The sequence below is a fragment of the Rattus rattus genome, chromosome 7 (assembly GCF_011064425.1).
Source record: "Rattus rattus isolate New Zealand chromosome 7, Rrattus_CSIRO_v1, whole genome shotgun sequence".
NCBI lineage: Eukaryota > Metazoa > Chordata > Mammalia > Rodentia > Muridae > Rattus > Rattus rattus.
In genome coordinates, this window is record NC_046160.1 from 127,283,682 (window position 1) to 127,291,338 (window position 7,657).

Consider the following 7,657-nt stretch of genomic DNA (forward strand, 5'->3'; position numbering starts at 1 on the left):
GCCATTTCTTTCTTCCCTCCATCTGAGACATGATCTGAAGCTTGCAACTGCCTGGCCTGCCCTACAGTTTTCCCATATGTGAAAGGGTCACCATGGTGACAGGAGTTCTCCGTCATTTTAGTGTTAGAGGGAGTCGAGATTTGCTTCTTCTGGCCTCCTCTCAGGTGCATACTGTCTTCCCTCCCAACCTTCCAGGCCCACCTGGAACCCTGGCTTAGACGCCTCTTCAGTGCAGGGCCTCTGGCCTCTCTTGGGGCTCTTCCTCCTTTCATTCTCTTCTTGAGAACTAGGCTGTGTGCAGGTAGGTACGAGGTTGTGCTCTGATCTCTTGGTGCAGGAAGGCTCGGCATTCCCACTTGGTGCTCCTGTCACCTCTTCCTGAGTTAGCCTTGGGGCCATCTTTTACACTGCTATGGACCAGCTGGAGGATAGGGCCTGACCCAGCTCCCCATTCTTAACGTCCCTTCTTTCAGAATATACAGGGTTCTACTGCATAGACAGGTTTGGGAACGTGCGCTGCTGGGTTTTGTTTCGTGACTTGCCCACTTTATCTTGGAAGGTCCCTTGAACACAGAACCTTTAGAGACTTGGTAACCTGATCCAGCTTCCAATGAAGAAAAATGGCCGTGGTACAGTGCCAGTCTTACTGGGTAAGTTCCGCTTTTTTTTTTTTTTCAGTTGCTCTCTATGCTGTGTGTCTGGGGCAAGACCAGAGACATAGTCGGGTGGATGCTTAGATTGTAAGCACTGAAAGATGAGCTGGAGTGTCTGTGCAGCCTGCAGGGAGGCCAGGTACACTGGCTTATGGAGAGTAGCATTAGCTACTTCTGGCAGTGGCTTCTATGAGTGGAAGGCAGGAATTGCCAGACAAGTCTCCCATTTCCATATCTCTGATCGATGACGATATCCAGGATCCTTCCTGGCTGCCTGAGTTGCGGCTTTGGCTAACCTCTGACCCCTACTTCTGTGGTATTTGTAAAAAAAAAAAAAAAAATTAAAAAATGATGCAAACAAGCCAGGTGTCATGGTATGCACCTGTGATCTCCATCTCTTGAGAGACTGAGGCAGGAGAATTGGGAGTCGCTAGATAGCCTGTTGTATTTTTCCGGACTAGAGATGGCCATGGGGAAACACAAAAGCAAGAGCCAAGTGGGGCTGTCCTCCAAAAGATACCAAGCTCAAAGGTCATATATGTCCTGTGACATATATATATGCTTTCTCATTGGTAGAAAAAGTTACTGTTCAACGGGAAAGCAGGGGAGGTATTGGGGGGGTGGGCTGAATTTTTATAGTCACACCACTCAAAGATGGCCACTGCCGATGTTTGGCTAGTCATGTTTGGTTTCTGGTTTATTCCTATAAAGTGTACTTGTGTGTACACTTGTGTGTGTGCGTGTGTGTGTGTGCACGTGTGTTTAACTGAACTTATCATTGCTATTTTTTTTCTCATCTGCCTGTGTATCCTAAACTCTGGCCCTTGCCATTCAGTAATTAATCATTGTTGTTTTTTTCTAATGGTCACAAAAGAGTCTAGCCAGTGTCTATAATTAACAATTGGCCTCTGCAGTCCATCTGCAGGCAGGTGTGAAAGCTGGGTGGCATTGTTTTTAGGGGCCTTCTCTGCATGCTCCCCTCTGCAGTTTGGTCTAGTGTCTTGCTGTTCTTTTCACAGCGAGTGGCTCTGTCAGGAGCCACGAGCACGAGGCCAAATTACCCTCTGCAAACTTTGCGCCTATTACATTTGCAGAATCAGTTTGAGAAAGTGCCTGCTGCTCTGGGAATTATCAGAGTTTTTAACCTTTGCCAATTTGTCAAAACATGACATTTCACCATTTCCATCCCCACTGCTTTTACCGAGGTGGCACAGAACACTTCCCACCCCTTTGTGGGGTGTTGGTATCTCAATTGCCAGCTCACGCTCCTTGCACTTTTCATTATTCCTTTAGTTTTTGTTGTTTTTTTTTTCTTTTTTGTCAAACTCATACATACACATCATTTTAAGAGCCAGATCCTTCTACAAGATTGTCAGGGAAGCATCAGCCCTCCCACCCTCCCAGCTCCACCCGAATATTATGCGTTACCTGTAACTGCCTTAACTGTTTCTCTTGACATTTAGATCCTAACGCTAAGTAACATTCTTGTTTTTCTGCTCCTAGATTTTCTTTCTTTGTGTGTGTGTGATTTTTTTTTTTAAGCTTAGGCATCATTTTGATTGCTCTATTGTTGAAGACAAGCATTTAGCTCTCTTTTACATATGCCCCTGTCTTCACCCCGCACACACACCCCTATATTATCTTCCCAATAGATTATTTTGAAATGCTGGCTTGATCAATACCTAAGAGGTTACACCCCTCACTGAATATGAGCATTCTTACAAAGAATAACAACATGGACCTGAATATTTATCTTCTCCCTAGTATTTTTTTCTTCTAGAGTGTGTGTGTGTGTGTGTGTGTGTTCAGTTTTGTTTTGTTTTATGTAGCTCAGGTTAACTCACAGCCTTTCCATATATAAAAAGACATGAGGTATTTAAGAAATATCCTTCTGGAGCCAGCTTCTAATCTTCTCATGGACTAACTCATGGTTAGGCTGCTGCCATCCTGACCGTCCCATCTCTTCCTGAGGATAGGTTCCTTTGGTCTCCCTCCCCCCATGGGTTGATTATTCTTATAGATGCTATGATATTCACTGGGGTTGGAGATTTCCTATTGTTAAAATTTGAAGAAAAACATTGATAGAAAGTAAAATTTGGGGGACCTTTCACAATTGTATAGGAAAATGTCCACACTGACATTGATAAATCAGCTAGGTATAAAATTCTGAGTTACAGTTTTTCCCTCAGATTTTTAAAGATAGATGGACTTGAAAATTTAAAAAAAAAAAAAGAAAGAAAGATGGCAAAGAAAACAAGTTAGAAACTCTCAGGGTAAGAAAATTAGAGAGAGATGAAGGTGAACAATACCCTACCAATAACATCAGGGATACATACATGCCTTGTCTTCTAGCTTCCAGGCCTACTGTGAAAAGCCATAAGCCTTGTCCTTCAGTCTTGTGGGAATGTGTAGGATTTTCCTGTTTTTTTCTCATTGTATGAGAATTTCATTGCTTCTATGCTGATTTGGGTATATGCTCATCCGTTTTCTTTCTTTTGATCCAAAACTTTCTCTTTCTACTCTTTAAGCTAATTTCTCACTCAGCATCTCAGTTGTATAGAGATCACTTTGACTGATTATATAGTGTTGCTAAGTCTTCCTCCAATTTTCTTAGTTTTTGGTCCTATACTCACAGTATTCTCTCCCTCCGTCCCTTCCTTCCTTCCTTCCTTTCTCTTTTTATACTTTACATTTAATTTTTTTTATGGAGGCTTTTATTCAAAAATTATGGTGCCAGGGAAATGGATTAACAGTGAAGAGCTTGGACCAGGGTTTGGTTCCCAGCACCCATGTTGGGTGGCTTACAACCACTTTTATCTCAGGCTACAAGAGATATGTTGGTCTTTAATGGCTTTCATTGTATCTTCATGCATGCATGTGTGTGTGCACATGTGTGCACCCAAACACCTCTTCCCCCCTCATACCTACACACACACACACACACACACACACACGTAAATATTAAGATAACACTTAAAATGAAATATTATTAGGTTACAGAAATATATCATTCACGTTTTTCTTATAGTTTCATGATTTGCATTTATGTTTGGATAAAAATGTGTCTCCCACCCAAAAAGCTCACATAGTTATTTTTTCTAGACTTCTATAATTTTATATCTCATATTGCGATATTTAACCCATTAATTCATTATAAACTATCTAATTTCTACCTTTATTACATTGCATATCATTTTTTTAAAACATGTGTGAGTGTTTTGGCTGCTTGGGTCTGTGTAGTATGCATGTTCAATGCTGATGTTGACTGAGGAAGGTATGGGCCCCCCTGAAACTAGAGTTAGAGGTACCTGTGAACCACCATGTGGTAACCAAACCTAGATCTTCTACAAGACCAGCTAGTGCTCTAAGTCCTGAGTCATATCTCCAGCCCCCCACATAGACCTCTACTGTTTTGATTCCTGTATTGACTTTCCTCTGTCCTGTTGTCTTGATTTTTAGACCAGGTGTACTTTGTTTTCATGCACCATGTTACGTTGAATCATTGTTCAGTGATAATAGCCTTCCTTTATTTTTTTTCCTTTAATATTTTTTCCTTTCTGTCTGCTCTGCTTGTTCTTTCAGGTGGATTTTAGTGACACTGTGAATTTTCAAACACTTTAGATTTTCTGTGGACGTTTATAAAGTGGTCAGTCAAAGCCAGGCATGGTGGTGTACACATGTAATCCCAGCATTTGGGAAGCTGAGGCAGAAGGATTATGAGCTCAAGGCCAGACAGGCTACATAGGGAAACACTGTCTCAAAAAAAAAAAAAAAAAGAAAAAAAAAGACCCAACCAAATAATCAAGACCAGCAACAAAACTTAATCTTCTTACATGCTATTTTGAAGCTGTAAATTCGAATATAAATTGTCAGATTTGGCATATTCAATTTGTCACTAAGATTATTCCCAAGAATCAAGTGTTACCTCTGTTGTGAATCTGGCCCCCACCGTTTTTCATATTTTTGAACTCCATGTCAGTGGTGTGTGGGGAGCTTTTATATATTTCTAGTGTCAATCTGTCTCGTTGAATTTGTGCTTCAAGCTTTTCATTGAATAATTTAGAATCTCTACATATAGTCACTCGTATCTCTAACTTTTATCTCTTTCATGTTGTCTTGCTGATTGCTTTTTCTTAACTTATTGTATTGGCTACAAATTCTAAAACACTGTTAGTAACAGTGCCTTCTGTCTCACTGTCGGGTGCAACTATAAATTATTTTTCTGACTAGACTTTATTTTTTAATAAGATTGTAGGACTTCTACTAGGTATGACTCAGGAATGGATTTTGAATTTTGTGAAATGCTTTTTTTGATGTCCGAGAGATGTCTGTGTTGTTTCTCTCTGTCAGTACAATGAATGCTAATACTGTTTCATAACTTTGAAGTGGTTTGGGGTCAAATTCTATTTGATTGTAGCATGTTGTGGTCCTTTTAATAAGACTTGCTTTCTAAGTGTTTAACTCAGGACTTTTCAAATGTGTTTGTTGTCAGCTTTCAGTGTCAACGTTATGTTGGCTTTGTAAAATGAATTAGGTGTCACTTCATCTTTTTCTGTATTCTGTACCATATATACATATATATATATATATATATATATATATATATATATATATATATATATAGAATTTGAATGGAAAGTCCCATGAAAACTTGAATTTGCTAACATTTACCTCCTGGAAAATCTTTCACAATGCTTCTATGTCTTTTGTATTTACTGGAATCTTTTAATTTTCTGTATCTTTGAAAGTCCTGCCTCTTTTTCTAATATATCGCAGTAGTTAAATCTTTAGATATATTGAGCTTAAATCCTTTCTCATGGGACTCTTGCAAATACTGTCTCTTTTCTATGCTTAGTTTCCTCATTTGCCGAATGGTTAAAATGAGAACCTATGAAGGGCCACTGGGAAGATAAAGAGATAAAGTATATCATCCTGTGTCCAACACAGTAACCTCCCAATATTTCCCTTTTGGTATAACTAATCCTTGGCGATAACACAGTTTGAGATTTAAAATGCTATTGGTATAGACTTACACTTAATGTTACTTTGTAATGAAGTTTTATGTTTCTGTGACTACATCTTCTCTTCATTTTATATATGCATACTTTATCTCTTTAATACATGATCTAAAGAAAAGTCTGTGCTTTTTTTTCCCCCTTCGAAAACTCTGTTCTTAGAATTATTTCTTAACTCAACGTTTTGTGTGCGCACGTTCACTGTTACCTGCCTTTATCCTTACGGCTCCTTCCTTCTGCCTCCCTCACGTGTGCCCAGTCTGTCTATGTATCGCCAATTGTCGTTCTTCTTTGATGATTGAAATATGTCATGGTGTGAATTCGCCTCTTACTGCAACTCTGACTTTGCATTCTATGATTCGATATGTAGTTTTCTCGGCGATTTTGAGCATCTGTAATTATGATTTCTACTGTTGTTGTTGTCATCGTTGTTGTTCTTAGATGGTTATCTCAATGAAATGTGAAAATTAGCGCTCACTTTCAATCTAACTTCTGCTTTATTTGGGTTGCATGTGTCCTCGATGCCCTCTGTTCAAACAGGATTATATTTTACTGTGGCTAGAGAATGTGCACACAAATTCTATTCTTGGGGGAAATTCGTTGATGCCTTTCTAAAGTATAATATAATCAGTTTTGTAAATGTTTCACGGGCCGTTAAAGGGAGATGTCTATTTCTTTATAGGGCACGAGTTTTGATGTAAAGAAATCGAATCTTATTAGTTTTCATTTGTTCCTTTTGGATGTTCGTAGAATATGTTTGAAGTTTATAAATAACCAGAGTTTTAATCTTATCCTAGGAGTTTGCAATATTTTTCTTCTATATGGTGTAGAACTTGCATGGGGAAAACCCAGTGCTGTTGAAATGAGCAATCTCTGTTTCTCAGTTTCTGTTAAATATGATGTTGACTTTAGATGCGGGATCTGTTTACCATTTGGTCTTTTTGTTCTTGTTCTTGTTCTTGCCTATTTGATGTTTTTGTAGAAATGAGAAGCTATGAACACTATGTTTCTATTATTTTGTTCTCCGTGTTTTGATGTCCTATGTTTCCTTGCGTGATGTTCACAAATGCTGTGTTCCCCTCACGGATTGCCCCTCCGTCTTTAACAGGTGTTCTCCTTACCATGTCCTGACCTGACATGGTATTGCAGGAGCACATTTTGCTTGGCTGTTTTATTGCCATGTCAGGTGACCTTTTTTCTATAATTGCTTCTTCTGGAAGCATCAAATGAAGACTACATGTTATTTGAATTGGTGACTTCCTGTCCCCAAACCCACAAACACACTCTCTGGTGTCCCATAATGCTTCCTCCTTTTGCTCCTCAAACATACAGTTGACTGTCCCAAATTAAAGTCAAAGACTGCCTTTGAATCCACCTAGTAACTTTTATACTCATCTACTTCATACACATCACAAGATTGGTATTCTCAGCAGCTGTCAGCCATTTTATCTTTCTGTTCCCACTTATTAAAACAAAAAGCAAAATATGATTAAGAGTTTATGAGAGCTGCTAGCCTCTTTATTTGAACCAAATGTTACTCCAACAGCCTAATAACTAAAAGCGACAGAGTTAAATCTACCCTGTTTTGGTTGGAGGTGGGCATGTCCCTGAGGGCTGGGTGCTGGGGACTCTTCTCCATGTAATGGGAGTCAATCCATCAACCCTTCTGGAAAACCTCTGTGATTAAGTATTTTATTAACTGCACAAACGAATTGAACCCATTGCTATGTATGGCAAGCCAGCGCGTCGTTGGAAGAAAGTAGCTTCTGGCTGTCAACTGCTGTCTAAATTGCCTGGTGTTTGAGATGCATGCTGTGTGGGCTGCCTCAGAGCTGAATGCAGGAAAATTGAGGCCTTTCCTATTTTTCTGGGCCATCTTTTCGGCTTTGCAATTTTTAAAGTTTATTTATAATCTGTCTTAAATTGACAACGTATAGTTTGGATTTGAGGCTTCTGACCCAAATTGAAAATCTTTTCTCTTTGAGGGTG